Here is a 20,311-nt window from a genome sequence, read left to right as displayed (position 1 = left end):
CACCTCGAGTCTCTTTGCTGGAAGCAAGGGAGTGCACGACAAACCAAGCACCCCACCCACGCGTCCCTCCAACCACTGTCTGCTCCACCTGTGACAGAGACGGTAGATCCGGCATTGGTCTCATCAGTCACCTGAGAACTCATTTTAGTGTGGAAGCAAGTTATCCTCGACTGTGAGGGACTGCCTAGGAAGAAGAATCTAAGGATAAGGGGTAAGCCATTTAGGACCGAGATAAGGAGAAACTTCTTCACCCAGAGAGTGGTGAACCTGTGGAATTCTCTACCACAGGAAGTAGTTGAGGCCAATTCACTAAATATATTCAAAAGGGAGTTAGATGAAGTCCTTACTACTCGGGGGATCAAGGGGTATGGCGTGAAAGCAGGAAGTGGGTACTGAAGTTTCATGTTCAGCCATGAACTCGTTGAATGGCGGTGCAGGCTAGAAGGGCTGAATGGCCTGCTCCTGCACCTATTTTCTATGTTTCTAAGAGAATGTTTAGGTGAGCACAGGGGTTAAGACCTGAAGGTGCAGTCAACACAGTTCCCAGTCAGCCAGTAGTTCTTTTAAGTGAACGCAGCAAAGTTTGATTACCTGCATTCTGGTGCATTACAGATTACATTGTATGTTGCTGGTGGATATACACATTGAGAACCTTTCATTGTTCCGTTCGTCTTGGGTACATGGGATATTGAGCTCTGACAGGTTGAGGTCGGGTGAGCCAGGGAGTTCTTGGGGTGATGATTGTGGGTGCGGTTTTGGCAGCATGTAGTCAATAAGTGGGTTGATGTATCCAGAGACCCTTTGGCTGGGACGAGTTGGTGGCGACAACAACAGGGACACTCGGAGAGATGGGCATGTAACCCTTCAGCAGCTCCACTGGAAGCCTGTGTATCTCTCAATGTGTCCCAGAGGTTTACTGTGGGGGTGTTATATTGCATCACATCTCAGGGATGTAACGGGGCTGGATTTTTGGCTTTGCTCATTTCGGGGCGGTAATGGCGGCGGGGCGGTAAAGTTAGCGCCTGGGAACAGTTTGCGCCTCAGTCAGTAACATTGGGCAGCTGGGCCCTGAGTGTGGGGCGGAGCTCTCTTGGGGCGCTAAGCCGGCTGAGCAAGCGAAAATCCCGAGCTAAACAGCCGGCCTCGAAGCGCACTGAGAGAGGTCTGGGGGAGAGAAAAAAACATGAAAAAATGCCACCAAAAACATTCCCAATAAATAACTCACGCCACCACAACATAAATCGCAAAATAAATTAAATAAAACCCAATCCCACTTACGTGAGGTGGACATTACAGACCTCACTGCAGCCGCTACAGCTCAGATCGCCCACTTTCACAGGCCTTCCCAGCAGGGGACACCATAACGGAGCTCTACGGGTCGGGCAGGAGACAAGAATCGAGTCGGTGTCGCAACAGGGGCGTTGCACACCGGCTCGCTTCTCCCAGGCGGTATTGCTCCGTGCCCCGCCGAAACCGGTCCCGAAAACCCCGGCGGGGTGCTGGAAGCTGGCCGCCCGCCCGGAAATGTTTACCGCCGCCATTGCTGCCCCTTTGGGGGCGAAAACAGAGGCGGCAACGAGCCGGAAGTCCAGCCCCACTTGTTTTAAAAGTCATTGAGAGCCCTTTCGCTCTGCATTCATGTTCCACACATTTAGCGTCAGAGCGAAGGTTGAAACCATTTTGCACTAATACTGAACTTGGTATTATCATCAAATCTGAAAATCCAAACTAACTGAAGCAAAGTGGAGTGAGATTCCTTCCGTCAGGGAGTCCCACATCACTTCGCTCCATTGACAGGTCAGGCCCCGCGGGGCATTCAGGCTGCATTTCCACAATGTTTGCAGGGCTGATGTCAAGTGAAGCCACTTGGCAGCTGTGGCTGTGATGTGAATTCACGCCAACTGCCATTGGATGACTGAGCACTGTATTTATTCAATTTCATACCATTTACAAAATACACCACCACTAAAAGATCAGAATCTGTGAAAGGAGAATAGGCCATTCAGGGCAGAAAGCTAATGTTACAGTACCGGATGTTTCCCAGCACCTTTCGGTTTTGTTTACCGCTCGAAGGCAGTTTCCACAAGCAGATCAAGCATAACCACAACGGGCACTTTGTGCTATGTACGGGTTAGCGCAGGTTTAATGAATGTCTCGCTTCAGTACATCAATCACTGGACAACACATCGCATAGCCACCAATGTGCTCCTTCCAAAGGGCAGAAAACACCAGGTCATCAGATCAATGTGTACAGGCTAAGAGTATTTAGTTAGATTTATTTACAGGTTAAATTATATACTACAGTCAACTATTGAATCAGCAGAGTACTTAAAAATAAAATTAGACTCGGTTCATGTTCTTTTAGGATATATTCTTCACAGAGTCATATAAGCAACAGGACCTTTGAATGAGACATGATTTGTCCCTTGGTAGACCTGCCAGTTGTGATGTTGTGTGTGCAAATCTGCCTGTCAATCCGTGTAAATTAACAGACTGAATAAGCTGGTCTTGCTACCAAGCTAATGTTTTTAACTTCATTAGTTTCTGAACAAAGACAATGAAACAAAAGCAAACCCTATTTAAACCAGATTTTTGTCGTTGAATATTCTGCCGAGCGAAATTATGGGATCCGTCCACAATCGCAGCCAGCTGAAGCCAAGTTATAAATGGAACATTTCCACATTGTAGCACAACTCCAGCTAGTGAGCGGATAATGTGAGCAGGGACAGTGTTCTGGTACTTGCCAGGACTTCTGGGACGGGTGCAGGAAATCCCGGCCCTGGAAAGTTACCGCCTCCAATTAGATGTAGGAAGAATGTTCCCGATGTTGGGGAAGTCCAGAACTAGGGGTCACAGTCTAAGGATAAGCCATTTAGGACTGAGATGAGGAGAAACTTCTTCACTCAGAGAGTTGTTAGCCTGTGGAATTCTCTACCACAGAAAGTTGTTGAGACCAGTTCGTTAGATATATTCAAAAGGAAGTTAGATGTGGCCCTCACGGCTAAAGTGATCAAGAGGTATGGAGAGAAAGCAGGAATGGGGTACTGAAGTTGCATGATCAGCCATGATCTTATTGAATGGAGGTGCAGGCTCGAAGGGCCGAATGGCCTACTCCTGCACCTATTTTCTATGTTTCAATGTTTCTATGTCACGGTGAGAACTGGGTAGAATTGGGCTGTACGTGTACTTGTTTGGTCAGACTTGTACACAGAACTGTGAGTTGCTGGCCCAGGCTTTCACATCCACGGCTCATGGCATGTGTTTTGTTGGGTGCATGTTAGCTGCTATCCAGTTCCGCACAGGAGCACATGATGGGAGCATATCGGGGATGCATGGAATAAACCCAGTTCTCAACCGTTCAGGTTTACATTGTGAAATTTTGGTTTGGGTATGCCAGTGCATTTTCTTCAGCGGAAGGGAACACTCTGAAGCAGTGCAGGTATGTGTTGCTATGGTTACAGCTCGAGCTCTGTGAATTTTGTTTTCGTACCTGCTGGCAGAAATAATTCCTGTGGTACAGGAAATAAATTCCACATGACATGTTGGTAAGAACATGTAATTGTAGGCGTCCCAAATAAGGGAACTATTTCCAATGGCATTTCCGCAAACAAGTCTTATAAAGAGAGTGAATCACTCGAGTTTGCCAGTGGTTCTATTTCTCAGCAGGCCTCTTTCTGGTTTTGACATTGACGGATACATCCAAGATTCATCAAGTTCCACCTATGGCGTGATTTGACCGATTTCCAGATCTTTCACATCTGATTGGTTGAAAAGCTGATTGGTACCTGAACACATGACAGATTTTGGATAGTTGCTCCCACATCCTATATTGGTTTTTAGAACCATAGAATCAATCATAGAATCATATTGCACAGAAGGAGGTCATTCGGCCCACTGTGCCTGTTCCGGTTCTTTGACAGAGCTCTGCAATTAGTTCCAGTCTCCAGCTCTTTCCCCATAGCCCTGCAAATTGCTCCTTTTGGGGAGATGGGGGAGCGATGGCAGAGGGGTGGAATATTGAAGAGAAACACAAGTAAGAGAAAGATTTTGTCAGAAAAATAGGGGGGGGGAAATGGTGGATGGAGTATCTTAGCGAGAAAAAGAGTGGAATTAGTTAGAATTAAACTAAAAAGGGCTGAAAGAGAATATGTAAGACGGGAGGACCGAAGGGAAAAAGGAACGAGAGGGCACATCATATGTTCTTTATGTAAAATTGGTGCTGAATTTCAGCACAAATTCTCCCGATCTCCCACCGTACCTTTCGCAAAAGTTCAGCGGAAACCACATCGGCTGCCATTTTCAACCATTCCAGCCGCTTCTCTGGGAATCCACAAAATCTCCGACCCAAACCTCTTCGACTCGTTGCCACTCTCTCCTCGCCCTTTAAGCCTCTGCATCAGACCTGCCTCTTTGACCAAGCGTTTGGTCACTTGTCCTAATGTCTCCTTCTTTGGCTCGGTGTCAATATTGGGGACTGGAAATTGCCCTCCGCCCCCGATTGGGGGCGGTGACCTTCCCAGGCGGCCGGGATTTCCTGCGCCCGTCCCAGAAGTCCCGCCCCTGATGTGGAATTGGGCTGCACGCTCCTCAGAGGGAGCGGAGCGCCGTCTCCAGAACTCCACTTTCTTTGAGGGGCGCTCCAGGGGCGGTAGCGTGGTGCTGAGTCTAACGCCGCATAGAGCAGGCCGGCGCTATGCAAATGCTCCATGTAGTGCTCATGCGCTACAACGCCCCTCCCCTTCCATTAAAGGGGAGGAGCCACTGTGCACTCTGCAGGCCCTTTGGTGGCTGGCACTGGGCCACCAGAGATGTAATCGACTGGGCCAGCAGCCCAGCACCCAAACGGCTACAAAAAGAGGCAATTTCACCCTCTTTGTCTGATAATGCTCCTGTGACGCACTAGGGACGAATTACTCTGTGAAAGGCGCTCTATAAAGGCAAGTTGTTGTTGTTGAATCCTCAACAAACTTATGGCACATCAGGAGAAAATAAATACTTGAAATCCTTGCATTTATATAGTGCCTTTCATGACCTCAGGGTGTGCAAAAGCATTTTACAGCCAGTGAAGTACTGTTGCCATGTTGTAATTTAGGAACTACTTTGTGCACAGCAAGCTCCCACAAACAGCATTGCGATAATGACCAGAAGAAGGCAAATGGTATGTTGGCCTTCATAGCTAGGGGATTTGAGTATAGGAGCAGGGAGGTCTTACTGCAGTTGTACAGGGCCTTGGTGAGGCCTCACCTGGAATATTGTGTTCAGTTTTGGTCTCCTAATCTGAGAAAGGACATTCTTGCTATTGAGGGAGTGCAGCAAAGGTTCACCAGACTGATTCCAGGGATAGCTGGACTGACATATGAAGAAAGACTGGATCAACTAGGCTTATATTCACTGGAATTTAAAAGAATGAGAGTGGATCTCATCGAAGCATATAAAATTCTGACGGGATTGGACAGGTGTAAGGGGGTGGTCTCTATGAGGGGATCAGGTTCCCTTCTGACCAACTTGAGCATTCGAATCGCTCCCACTCCATTGGGTTATAGACTCTGGATTTATTTGGGGGTTGTGACAAAGTGCAAAGGACACTGGTTTCATGCAAAACAACTTTGTTTTTATTACAGTCAAGGAAATACAAGCTTTTACTCTAGTAAGAAAATACAAGGCCAAACTTACAATCGTTCTGATAAGGGACAATACAAGGAAAGGTACAAGGTCAAACTTATAATCACTCGAATAAAGAACCATACACTACACATTCAAAGGGGATTACAGTAAAATGATACCTCCCACCTCCCAATACCTAATTCTAGCTAGGTTGGACTCCAGGGCAGACAGGGACTATGCTTACCAATCCTTTTGACAGTTAATGGTAGATCGCGATTTTGGGGTTCGCTGGATGCGGTAGGGTCTGCTTGCCATACACGGAACGTCGGAGAAGACTTCTAGCTGCGCAATCTTCAGTTGGGTTGAGTCCGCTAATGCGGTAAGGTGCGTTTTGGATCTGTGGGGTAAGTACCCATTTTCTTTGGTTAGAAATAGGTTTCTACAGTCTTTTAGGTAATGTTTTACCCGTTGGTAGGTCAGGATTAGATTGTAGAGTGGAAACTTTTCGATTCTTCAGTTTTTTCCCGTTGGAGTTTTGTTCGAGTTTGGTCAATCGCGGTTGGTTTTTCCGTTGATACCACGTTAACTGTGGTCGGTTGCTGCTGCGAAGGTGATGTTCTTCCTTCCTTCAGGACTTCGAGGCTGGAGAAGTTAGTTTACAACTGTCGCGTTGGTTTCTCTCCTTGTCGTGATGACAACAGCTTGGTCTCGGTTGTATAGTGAAGTGTGTCATGCCCTCTGTTGGAAACAGGGGCAAGTAATTCGATTTCAGTGGTTCTAATCTTGGTGCCAAATCTGTTCAGAATCCTTTGTATAAATTTGGCGGGCTTGGCTCTTCTTTGTAATATTTTGGCGGGCTCGTTAAAAGTTGATATGTTTTGGGTGAGTTGATGTTCAAAAACTGTTTCCTGATGGAAATATTAGTTTGGTAATTGCAATGTCCTTTTGTGCTTAGTTTTTGCATACAGGCTGGATTGGACCTCTTTGTGATGTATATGCTGAAATGGTTTTCCAGATCCATGTTGATGGGTAGCTTTCTCTGGTGATTTTGTGATGTTAATGTCTCTTGTGGAAAAGGATTCTCAAATACTCATTCCTCCAGACAGGTTAACTTAGTCCTCATACCCAGGTAGTCTCACTTAATCACTGCTAGTTACTTAGGCCCACCCACAGCCTTGAATTTGTCTTTTAAAATCCAAAATTCTATTAAAGTTCGTAGTTTCTTCCATAAGCACTTTAGGGTTCCAAACTTTTCGGTATGTAGTCCTAAATTAAATTTCCTTTCGAATGAGCCCAAACACAGGGTGGGTTTCTTGTGAATTTTGCACCTCCTTCAGTCCCCCCAGTTGACACTCCACATTCTTGAGTGTCAATCAAGGTAAGCAAAATTCCTGTTCCCGAGAATGAACCTTCCCTGCATTTATACTAGCTAAACATTACCCTGCATCCCCCGTTGAAATGCAATGCAATTTACAGGCGAATACAGTCGTTACAGTTCGGCTATAGCATAGAGGGGGTATGATGTCCCTCTTTTACTCGGTTTTCACGGTAAAATAATGATATACGGTCAAACACAACTTTTAGTGAAATAAAATGAAAGCACATAGTAACACATTCTCAAGTAACATAAAGGTCCATAGTCAAAGACATTTTCAGTTCAATAAAAATATTGATAAAATATTGATCAATAAAAACAAATATAGTTTAAGTAATACTCTTACAACGTATTCTGCGGTTTACAGCAAGTAAAATCAAACACAAATTAAACATGGTAGTATAGTGTCACCTCTCCCTGCGCGATTCACAAGTTCGGCCAAGGAGCGTACAGCACCCTTTGGTGCCTGACCTGATGGCCTCTGCGTTTCACTCGGCAAGTGAGACATCCTAAGTAAAGAATAATCGCGAGTTGACAGATAACTAAAGTATGGGATGCGATTCTGATTCAGACTGGGACTTCTATATGAAAAGTCCTTACTCTACAGCATGAAACCACACGAGGCACATTTCAGGGACAAGGCCACTCTGTGACCTTAACTCTTTATTACCGGATTCCAGAAGTGATGACCCTGCGTGGGACCTCCCTTTATATACCTGTGTGGTCAGGTAAGGAGTATCTCCCACAAGTTCACCCCCTGTGGTCAAGGTGTGTATCTAAGTTGAGTGTATACAGTAATACAGTGGTGTTACATTGTAGTTGCAAACATGACATCACCTCCCCCCCCCGCAAAGTCTTACTGGGATCATAGGTTTCGTCTTTCAGGTGGTCTACGCTCCTTCGTGGAGCGCCGCAGTTGGGACTCTGGTTGTTGGACACTGACGTGAGTGTCTGTCACCTGTGGTGTTTCCGGCCTGTCCGGGCTGACCTCAGAGATTGTGCATTCTTCCGATTGCTCTTGTTGCACGTTCGCTGGCGGTAGTGTGAGCTCCATCTCATGGTCTTCTTCAGGTTCCTCCGTGTCGATGCTGAACCTTTTTTTTTACTTGGTCCAGATGCTTACGGCATATCTGGCCATTGTTGAGTTTTACCACGATGACCCTATTCCCCTCTTTGTCAATTACAGTGCCCTCAAGCCATTTGGACCCCATGGCGTGATTGAGGACGAATATAGGATCATTTATTTCTATACATCTCCCCCTTGAGTTACTCGTTTTGTGACTTGCGCTTGCCCTCAACTATGTCAGTCAGGACTGGGTGGATGAGGGACAACCGAGTTTTGAGTGTCCGTTTCATGAGTAGCTCTGCGGGTGGAACCCCCGTGAGCAAGTGCGGGCGGGATCTATAGGCCAGCAGGAGGGCGCGATAGGCTGCTTGTAGGGAGGGTCCTTGAATTCTGAGCATACCTTGCTTAATGATTTGGACTGCACGTTCCGCCTGGCCATTGAACGGCGCAGTCCTGACGTGGTTGATACCATTGCCCGACATAAACTCCTAGAATTCATAGCTCGTGAAACATGGGCCATTATCACTAACCAGGATGTCCGGCAAGCCATGGGTTGCAAAGATCGTACGTAGGCTTTCCACAGTGGTGGATGATGTGCATGAATTGAGGATGATGCACTCGATCCATTTCGAGTACGCATCTACTACAATGAGGAACATCTTTCCCATGAACGGGCCCGCGTAGTCAACGTGAATGCGTGACCATGGCTTGGTGGGCCAGGGCCACAGGCTGAGCGGGGCCTCCCTGGGGGCATTACCCCGCTGGGCACAGGTCGTGCACCTGCGAACACAGTGTTCCAGGTCTGAGTCAATTCCAGGCCACCAAACGTGTGACCAGGCAATGGCCTTCATCAACACAATGCCTGGCTGTTCACTGTGGAGTTCCCTGATGAATGCCTCTCTGCCCTTCTGGGGCATGACTACCCGGCTGCCCCATAGTATGCAGTCGGCTTGGATGGAGAGCTCATCCATCCGCCTGTGGAACGGTCTGACCTCCTCAGGGCATGCTCCGTGTGCGGGCACCCAATCCCCAGTCAGGACACATTTCTTAATCAGGGATAGGAGGAGATCTCTGTTTGGCCAGATTTTGTTCTGGCGGGCAGTGATGGGGGAGCCTGCACTGTCAAAGGCATCGACAGTCATGACCAGCTCAGCGCTTTGCTCAGCTGACCCCTCGGTGGGAGCCTGCTGAGTGCGTCAGCGCAGTTTTCAGTGCCGGGCCGGTGCCGGATGGAGTAGTCATAAGCAGCTAGCATGAGAGCCCACCGCTGTATACGAGCTGATACGTTAGTATTGACAGCCTTGCTGTCTGACAACAGGGATGTGAGTGGCTTGTGGTTCGTCTCTAGTTCAAACTTCCTACCGAAGAGGTACCGATGCATTTTTTTTACACCATAGACACATGCAAGCGCTTCCTTCTCGACCATCCCATATCCCCGTTCTGCTTGAGAGAGCGACCTGGAGGCATAAGCCACAGGTTATAGCTGACCCTCAGCATTACCCTGCTGCAACTCACACCCAACCCCATAGGACGATGCATCACATGTCAGGGGTCATACAGGGTCAACAACTTGTTTGAACAAAGTAGGTTTCGTGCCCGATCAAAAGCCCGTTCCTGACAATCCCCCCAAAACCAATCGCAACCCTTACGCAGGAGCACATGTAGCGGCTCCAATAACGTGCTCAAGTTCGGCAGAAAGTTCCCGAAATAGTTCAACAGACCCAGGAATGAACACAGCTCTGATGTGTTGCAGGGCCTGGGTGCTCGTCGAATCGCCTCTGTTTTGGATTCGGTGGGCCGAATCCCATCTGCAGCAACCCTCCTGCCCAGAAACTCAACCTCAGGAGCTAAAAACATGCATTTAGACTTCCTGAGTCGCAAGCTACCCGGTCCAGTCGGCGTAGCACCTCCTCCAGGTTGTGGAGGTGTTCCTCGGTGTCTCGACCCGTGATGAGGATGTCGTCCTGGAATACAATTGTTCCAGGAATGGATTTAAGCAGGCTGTCCATGTTACGTTGAAAAATCACGGCCGCTGATCGAATGCCAAACGGGCACCTGTTATACGCAAACAGTCCCTTGTGCGTGGTGATTGTGGTCAGTAGTTTGAATTCGTCAGCCAGTTCCTGGGTCATGTAGGCTGAAGTGAGGTCCAACTTGGTGAACAGCTTGCCGCCTGCCAGCGTGGCGAAGAGGTCCTCCGCTCTTGGGAGCGGGTATTGGTCTTGTAGTCGCCACAGATCCTGACAGAGCCATCAACAGGCGAGATGATGCCCTTTCGCAACAGCTGGTCCAATTCGCTCTCGATTTTTTTCTTCATCACATACAGCACCGCTCTGGCTTTGTGGTGCACTGGCCTGGCATCCGGGGTGATGTGTATCACTACTTTAGTGCCTTTGAAAGTCCCGACACCCGGTTGGAATAGTGACTCGAATTGTTGTAGGACTTGTGAGCACGAACTTCGCTCCAACGAGGACATTGCGTGAACATCCCCCCATTTCCAGTTCATCTCTGCTAACAAGCTCCTCCCCAACAGTGCGGGACCATTGCCCAGGACAATCCAGAGTGGCAGCCGGTTCACTAATCCATTGTGTGTGACAGCCAACATTGCACTGCCTAGCACCGGAATGATTTCTTTGGTGTAAGTCCGTAATTGTGTCTCAATAGGTTCTAATTTGGGTCTACTGGCTTTGAGTGGCCATAGCTTCTCAAATTGCTGAACACCCATGAGTGACTGGCTGGCCCCAGTGTCCAGCTCCATGTGTACTGGGATACCGTTCAACAAAACCCTCATCATCATTGGTGGCGTTTTGGTGTATGAACTGTAAATATTCGCCACATGGACCCGCTGAACCTCGGCGTCCATCGATTTGCCCCAAAAGTCATCCTGCCTCACAGAACCCTCTTCTGGTCCATCTGCCTCATATATTAGTCTGGTTGCAGACTTCCTGCACATTCAAGCTAAATGGCCACTGAGATTTCAGTTTCTGCAGACAAACTGTTGGAAACTGCAAGATCTAGCTGAGTATTTTCACCCACACCTCCAGCATGAGTTAAAAGTTTCCATTGTTGGGGACAAAGGGACTATGGCCAGGAATTCCACGCTGACTGTCCCTTTGACTGCTCTTAAGTACCCTATTACTGGGTGTCAATGGCCCCATCCCGGGCCGCATTGTTCACTGTGATGACGTGAACATCCGTTCAGCCTGCCATTGTTTCTGTTGAGGTCCTGCTCTGGGGTCTATTGCTGCCTGGTAAATGTCGGACTGCCCCTGCCTGCCTGCGGGGCTCTGAGTAGCATTTATGATATTGACTCCCTGATCCATTGGAGGCAGAATTGCACGCGTAAATCATTTTCGTCTCTTCCTCCCCCGCCATGAAAGTTTGAGCTAACAAAGCTGCCGCTTCCAAGGTCAAGTCCTTGGTCTCAATTAACTTGCGAAAAATTTCCGCATGACTGATACCCTCGATAAAGAAGTCCCTTAGCATCTCCCCCCTGCAGGCGTCTGTGAACTTACAGAGGCTGGCCAAACGCCGGCGGTCCGCTACGAAGTCCGGTATGCTCTGTCCTTCACGACGTCAGTGGGTATAGAATCTGTGTCGAGCCATATGTATGCTGCTAGCGATTTGAGGTGCTCCCCGATTCATTTGCTAAGCTCTTCAAAGGTTTTGTCCGACGGCTTTTCGGGTGCCAGTAAGTCCTTCATAAGCGCGTAAGTCTTTGGCCCATAGCTGGTCAGAAATGAGGCTGTCGCTTGTCGGCCGCTGCATCCCCCAGCCATTCTTTCATAATGAAGCTTTGCTGATGCCTCTCCACAAAATCGTCCCAGTCTTCCCCAACACAGTACCGTTCCTCTGTGCTACAGGTGGCCATTCTCATGGGTCATGAATTCCCATTTCTCATCGCCAATGTAAAGTCCTTACTCTACACAAAGCACATTCCAGGGACAAGGCCACTCTGTGACCTTAACTCTTTATTACCGAACTCCAGAAGTGATGACCCTGCATGGAACCTCCCTTTATATACCTGTGTGGTCAGGTAAGGAGTGTCTCCCACAAGTTCACCCCCTGTGGTCAAGGTGTGCATCTAAGTTGAGTGTATACAATAATACAGTGGTGTTACATTATAGTTACAAACATGACACTATATTTCTGAAAAGCTCCCACCAAGGCGGAATGGTGATCTCAAGAATCTTTTTCCCTATCTCAATTGTTTTTTGTTCTCGAGTATAGAAGTGTTTTTATGAGATAATTACAGCTTTTAGCAGAGCAGTAAGCTGTTTGTACAACATAATTCTGCAGGTTTGTAATGGTTTCCTTCACAGTGAGGTGGACAGTGGAGGGTTCAGGAATGGGGACAATCCGTTCCTGGGCCACTTGAACTGATGCCTCAGGTTTGAAGCAAAAACTGGAACTGAGGCCTCCCCGTAGGAAAACCTTCCTGGCTGGAGTAGCGGGTAGTTAGATCCCAGCCACCCTGGCCACCTTCCCTCGTGGGCGTAAACACGAGTTCTTCCACACCTGGGTTGCCAGCCCGGCGGTTATGATCGGTGCTCTCCCTCCTGAACACCCGCAAATGAGGGATTCTTCCACGTTTCCTCAGTCGCTGCTGCTCATCCTTATCAGGGCGAGCAGGAACAAGATCCTTTCCATACTGCTCTCTTTCCTGTAGAGGCACATAAAACAGATTGTCTAGCCCTGAGAAAACTCTCTGGCTTGACAAAGGTGACCGAGTTCCAATTTGGGCTCATAGTCTTTAATTGACTGGCTGTCTTATTCAGTTCCTTGTGGACTGATTTCTGTTGCCTACCTTTATCTCACAGCCGCTTTGCTTGTTATCTCACCGGTGCTTCCTTACCAGCCATACCGGTGGCCTCTTCTTACTCCCGGGTATTACCCGGCCTGTGCTTCTTTTAGCAGCTGCACAGGTAGATTCTTTCCTTACCCCAGTAACTAATATATATATATATATATATATACTTAGCATTGTACAGATAATCTTACATTATTCTAAATTATTCACTAAACATTCTTAAATTCATATTGCTATATATGTACATCTGCCATCCGGTGGCCAGTTTAATTCCTGCCTTCTTTCTTTCTTCTTCTCCCGCTGGGTGTCCAGCGAGGTCGGTAACAAGTCGGTCTGCACCGCCGGACCCGGAGTGTCCTGACCGGACGTGGGTTTGAGTCCCACACTATCAGGGGAACATCCCCTCCGGTGCTGCAGCACACCGCGCCTTTGGGGGTGGCTGCCTGGTTCGTTTCTTCCCCTGGGGGTTCTGCCTGGTCAAGGGCTACGGGCTGGGGACTCCCACTTGGTGGCTGTTCCACCGCTATCTCTTCCGGGGGTCCCTTATTGCCCGAGGCTACCGGCTGGGTGTCTCTGCTCGCGGGCTGGTCTCTGATATTAGGTGCCCTTTTGCAGCTGGTCCCTTTCCCGGGGCTGAACCATTCAAATTGGGGCGCTGATAACCACGGTGTCTTTGGCTGTGGTGTGCGGGGAGTCCTTCTTAAGTCTCCGGCAGCTGGAGGTGCGTCCAAGTGATTGGGGGAAACAGCTCCTCCAGTAACACAGTCCACCGCCCCTCTAGGTGCAGTCTGCCACGTCCCCTGAGGGAATTCCACAGTCGGGGGCTGTTGGCTGGGGGTCATAGAAACATAGAAACATAGAAAATAGGTGCAGGAGCAGGCCATTCAGCCCTTCTAGCCTGCACCGCCATTCAATGAGTTCATGGCTGAACATGAAACTTCAGTACCCCCTTCCTGCTTTCTCGCCATAACCCTTGATCCCCCGAGTAGTAAGGACTTCATCTAACTCCCTTTTGAATATATTTAGTGAATTGGCCTCAACTACTTTCTGTGGTAGAGAATTCCACAGGTTCACCACTCTCTGGGTGAAGAAGTTTCTCCTCATCTCGGTCCTAAATGGCTTACCCCTTATCCTCAGACTGTGACCCCTGGTTCTGGACTTCCCCAACATTGGGAACATTCTTCCTGCATCTAACCTGTCTAAACCCGTCAGAATTTTAAACGTTTCTATGAGGTCCCCTCTCATTCTTCTGAACTCCATTGAATACAAGCCCAGTTGATCCAGTCTTTCTTGATATGTCAGTCCCGCCATCCCGGGAATCAGTCTGGTGAATCTTCGCTGAACTCCCTCAATAGCAAGAATGTCCTTCCTCAAGTTAGGAGACCAAAACTGTACACAATACTCCAGGTGTGGCCTCACCAAGGCCCTGTACAACTGTAGCAACACCTCCCTGCCCCTGTATTCAAATCCCCTCGCTATGAAGGCCAACATGCCATTTGTTTTCTTAACCGCCTGCTGTACCTGCATGCTAACCTTCAATGACTGATGTACCATGACACCCAGGTCTCGTTGCACCTTCCCTTTTCCTAATCTGTCACCGTTCAGATAATAGTCTGTCTCTCTGTTTTTACCACCAAAGTGGATAACCTCACATTTATCCACATTATACTTCATCTGCCATGCATTTGCCCACTCACCTAACCTATCCAAGTCACTCTGCAGCCTAATAGCATCCTCCTCGCAGCTCACACTACCACCCAACTTAGTGTCATCCGCAAATTTGGAGATACTGCATTTAATCCCCTCGTCTAAATCATTAATGTACAATGTAAACAGCTGGGGCCCCAGCACAGAACCTTGTGGTACCCCACTAGTCACTGCCTGTCATTCTGAAAAGTACCCGTTTACTCCTACTCTTTGCTTCCTGTCTGACAACCAGTTCTCAATCCACGTCAGCACACTACCCCCAATCCCATGTGCTTTAACTTTGCACATTAATCTCTTGTGTGGGACCTTGTCGAAAGCCTTCTGAAAGTCCAAATATACCACATCAACTGGTTCTCCTTTGTCCACTTTACTGGAAACATCCTCAAAAAATTCCAGAAGATTTGTCAAGCATGATTTCCCTTTCACAAAATCATGTCACCATTTTCCAGATGCACTGCTATGACATCCTTAATAATTGATTCCATCATTTTACCCACTACCGATGTCAGGCTGACCGGTCTATAATTCCCTGTTTTCTCTCTCCCTCCTTTTTTAAAAAGTGGGGTTACATTGGCTACCCTCCACTCCATAGGAACTGATCCAGAGTCAATGGAATGTTGGAAAATGACTGTCAATGCATCCGCTATTTCCAAGGCCACCTCCTTAAGTACTCTGGGATGCAGTCCATCAGGCCCTGGGGATTTATCGGCCTTCAATCCCATCAATTTCCCCAACACAATTTCCCGACTAATAAAGATTTCCCTCAGTTCCCCCTCCTTACTAGACCCTCTGACCACTTTTATATCCGGAAGGTTGTTTGTATCCTCCTTAGTGAATACCGAACCAAAGTACTTGTTCAATTGGTCTGCCATTTCTTTGTTCCCCGTTATGACTTCCCCTGATTCTGACTGCAGGGGACCTACGTTTGTCTTTACTAACCTTTTTCTCTTTACATACCCTGTCTTTATCACGGATTACAGTTTTTCGCTGTCCCTTACGTTTAGCTGCTGCCCCTGGGTTGAAAAGTTTGCACTGATTTATGTGGAACCACTTTGTTCGGGGGGGCAATTTTATGGCATAGACCATGGGGCTTGCCTTGTCGACAGTGTGGTACGGTCCCATGTACAGTGCCTCAAAGACCCCTACTCTAGCGTAGTTCCTCACCATAACCTGGTCCCCTATCTCCCACTCATGGTATTTGCGGGGTTCTAGCAGCAGTCGGTTGCTCCGATGCTGTTTTCCCATGTTGTTACCGGCCTGCCAGTGAATCGGTTTAAGGTGTTCAAACAGATTCCTGACAAAGCTGTCCCGGTTCGCTTCCCTAAGCTGACCTTCCGTGAGTACCGGGGCTAACACAAGGGTGGGGGTTCGCATGGCTCTGCCGGTCATGAGCTCGTACGGGGAGTACCCCGTGCTCTTTGACTGGCTGGCTCGGATCCCCATGAGGACTAGTGGTAGGACCTCTACCCACCCTTTGGGTGAGTCCCCTGTCTCGTTGCGCAGCCTTTCTTTGACTGTGCGGTTTAAACGCTCCACAGACCCGGATGACTGCGGGTTATGGGCGACATGCCATTTCCCTTTGATGCCGAGCTTCTTAAGGGTCTCCTGCATCACCTGCCTGGTGAAGTGACTCCTTGGTCGGACTCCATGTATTGTGGTAGTCCCCATTGAGAGAACACTTCTCTGACCAGGATCCTAGCTGCTCCCAGGGCAGTGGCTGTTCGGCATGGGAAGGCTTCCACCCATTTGGTGAATACATCCACTAATACGAGGCAGTATTTGTAGCCTCCCTGGGCAGTGGGTAGGGGCCCGATGTAATCGATTTGGATCAACTGCCAGGGTCCCTCTACCCTCCTGATATGTCCTATCGACACCTTTCTTTTCTGGGGATCGGAGTTGTTGGCCGCGCACACCAGACAGCTAGCACAGAACTCGCGGACATGTTCCGTGAGTCCTGGTCACCACCCTGCCTGCTCCATTCGTTGCCAAGTGGTCTCAGGTCCGGGATGTCCTGCTCCTGGACCCGCGTGGGCCAGCTGGAGGAATGATCTCCGGTGTTGCTGCGGTACTACCCATTGCTCCCACTGAACAGCATGCCTTCTTTAATGGCAATTGCTGCGGTGCCGTACGGGCCGTCTATCCTTTCCCCTTTAACTAGCGTGTTCAGGACAGTTTTGAGGATGGGGTCTTGGGTCTGAACCATTTTTAGGTCCGGGGGCAAAGCAACTCTGCCTTCCCTGCCATCCCTATCCTGCCCCTGACTGCTGTGATGGGTCCTGGGTTGTACGGATTCCAGAGCTTGCCCGTGCGGGCCCCCTGCTTGGCTAACATGTCAGCCTGCTGGTTTCCCTCGCTACGAGGTTCAGTGGTGGAATGTGCCTTCACCTTATGTATGTAGATATTCCCTTCCTCCCCTACAGCTTTCATGATCTTTTCCAGTAGGGGCTTAATTGCCAGGGGTCTCTCGTCTGCAGATGTGTATCCGCGGTGGGACCAAATAGCCAGGTACTCCATACACGAATTGCATGTGAACATACTGTCCGAGCAAATTGTGTATGGGGTAGGGAATTCTTCGGGTTGTGTGACTACGTACACCACCGTAGACAGTTCAGCGTGCTGGGTGCTCATAGTACTGGGGAGTCTAATCGCCAGGGCAATGCCTGCCTCGGGGTCATAAACTCCGCAGCCTGTGAGTTGTTCACCCACAGATACCGTGCTTGAACCGTCCACATAGATCTCTCGGCCTGTGGGGTGTAACCCAGCCCGAAACCCTATGTTAATTTCCCATATCCCTTCTATGGAACATCGGTGGGTTGTCCCTGGATAAATCTTGTTGGCTGCGAGTCTTGGCTCGCAGAGACCCTTTACCCTTAGGACCATTTGAGAGAGGAGCAGAGTCCAGCGAGCAATGCGGGCACTGTTCACTGTCCCGTCCTTGATTCTCCCATCCAGGAGCATTTGGGTGGGCATATGGTGGGTAAGGAGTGTGATAGGGACCCCCCCGTGAAGATCAGTGATCTTTTCACAGCCCAGTGAGTGGCTAGGAGATGCCGCTCACAGATGGAGTATCCCTTCTCCACATCTGTGAGTATCCTGGAGGAGTAGACCACTGGCCTCAGCTGGCCGTGCTGCTCTTGGAGCAGTACTGCGCTCAGGCTGTCCCCACTGGCTGCTACCTCCAGGAAAAACTCTTTATCCCCATCGATGGCCCCTAGAGCTGGCGCGGTCTGCAGGCTTTTCTTGAGTTGGATGAATTCTGCCTCACAACCTTTGTCCCATTCCCACTCCACTCCCTTGTGTAGGAGTCGGAGCAGAGGGGCTGCGGTGGCTGCATAATCCTCAATGAAATCTCTGCAGTACCCAGTTAGCCCTAGAAAAGATCTTACTCCTGTTACTGTGTTGGGGGCGGGTAACTTCTGCACTGCTTCCCTTCTAGCTTTGTCAACGGCTCTTTCCCCAGTGTACACAGCCAGTCTCAGGAATTTTACTTCCTTCAGGCCGATCTGTGCCTTTTTGGGGTTTACTTTAAATCCCTCTTCTTTCAGCAGCTCAGCCAGCAGTGGGCTATGCACCTCCCCCTCATCGGTGAACAGGAGCAGGTCAGCCACATACTGTACGAGCTGCTGGGGTCTGCTGAAGTTCTTTAAACAGTTGGCCATACACTGATGGAAAATACTGGGGCTATTGTGGAAGCCCTGAGGGAGACAGTTCCAAGTGTATTGCTGTCCTTTAAAGGTAAAAGCAAACTTGTACTGATCTTCCCTTCTTAAAGGTATGGACCAGAACCCGTTGGAAATATCCAGCACTGCGAAGGTGGTCGCAGAGGCTGAGATACTTCCAATGAGGTCGGCGACAGCAGCAACAGTGGGTGCACAGGCGGGGATGTTACGGTTGAGTACTCGATAGTCCACCGTGGCTCTCCAGGAGTTGTCCGGTTTCTTAACCAGCCACAATGGAAAGTTCATATGGGTAGCTATTGGTCTCAATACCCTCTGTTTAATCAGCGAACCCAAAGCTGTTTCCATGTCTGCCTCTGCCTCCCTGGGGAAGTTGTACTGTTTCTGTGGTCGGGTCATGGGTCTTCATCTATGCTAACCTCGACCCCATTTATTCTCCCACAGTCGTGCTAGTGAGTGGCAAAAGCTGCAAGGTTTTTCCTCACATATTCTTGGTATTTTATCGGAGTGTTACTGACCAGTGATTCAAGGTCATAACCCTCCTTTGGCTTCATGGTGCACACCGTCCCTTTTCCCTGTTTTCCCGGAATGACCATCACCTCACTCTCCTGTCCCGTACAGACTGACCCCGAAATACAGTGGTTTCTTAAATCCACCAGGATCCCGTGGCCTAGGATGAAGTCAGCCCCCAGGATCCCTCTCCCTTCCTGCTCCCACTTCATCAAGACTTAGTGTGGAGTGTACCTAAATGAATGGAGAGCGGAACAGAGAATGAGCCAGTCTGTTCAGTGCCTGTGAAACCCACCAAGCTGTAGGGGACCCCGTTGGACAGAGATGAGGCGGCGGGGTTAGCTGCATAGACAAGGGTGCTTGAGGCACCGGTGTCCAGCAGGTAAGGCCCTTTCACCTTTTCCATTTCCATCTGTACGGTCGGTCTCCCCCACGCATCATACTCGAGGGCACACAGGTGGACAGGCTGTGCCTGTCCTAGTCACGGTTTTGGTTGGGAGGGGGCAGATGGGATCTTGGTACCGGTGGCAGTGGCTACCTTCCCAGGGCCATCTAACATGGTTCGGAGTGCGGTTAGAAAAGTATCAAATGAGTGGGAAGGGACTGGCTTATCTGTCTCGGTCTTTTGGGCAGGGGCTGGAGAACTCGTTCCTGCGCTACTCTTTCATGGATTTCTACAATCCTTTCTCCAGTGCCCACTATTTCCGCACCCGAAGCAGGTATGTTTTGTATCGGAGGGGTTGCCCCCCTCGTGGTGCCATTCCCTCTTATCTTGGCTAGGTCGGATTTCGTGAACCCTTCCCTTTTGTGAGTGCTCTTCTGTCCCTCTGCCGTTTCTGTAAGCTAGGGTCAGTTGCCTAAGCACTCCCTGTTCTGTAGCTTGGGAATCTCTTGGGTCGAATCAGGCCTCAGCCTTGGTTCTTATTCTGGGTAAACTGTTAGCTACTAGGCTTCGGAACCAGTGTGCTAATTCATCTGGATTTAAGTTATCCCTGTCTATGTGCCCACTATAGGCGCTTTGATATACAGGCCACAGTCAGTCTGCGAAAGCCTGTGGGGTTTCTCCTGTGAGCTGCACCGTTTTCTCTACTCTAGAGAAGGGACTCCCGTCATTGCAGCCCATGGCTTCTAAAATGTCTTTCTGGATGGCAGCAAGTGTTTCCTGTTCTCTTTTGCTCTCAGTAGAGAGGGACTGGTACAGTTTGCTGTCTAGGGATAGGAGACGCATCTTTGCCATTTCTGCATCGTCGCACCCAAAAATATCCCCTGCCTGTTCCACTTCCACAAAGTGAACCGAGGGGTCTCCCTTTGGAGTGAGCTTTCCCAGGTGGCTTATCATAGCCCTACGCTGGTGGGGAGTGTGGGGGACCACAAACTGACTTTCCAGGGGCCCTGGACCCCCGGCAAGGGTGGGAGGGCCAAACTTCTGTTGCCGGGCCGAGCACATTGGCCCTGGTTCTGGCTCTCCCTGTTCTGGCTCACCTCCCTCTCCTCCCTGCGGCCAAGCCGAGCTGAAACTCGGTGCTATAGGTGGTGGTGGTTCACTATCCCTGTCTGCCCTG

Source organism: Pristiophorus japonicus, chromosome 16 (assembly GCF_044704955.1).
Source record: "Pristiophorus japonicus isolate sPriJap1 chromosome 16, sPriJap1.hap1, whole genome shotgun sequence".
NCBI lineage: Eukaryota > Metazoa > Chordata > Chondrichthyes > Pristiophoridae > Pristiophorus > Pristiophorus japonicus.
The sequence above is the reverse complement of the archived record's forward strand: the minus strand, read 5'-3'. Positions refer to the sequence as shown.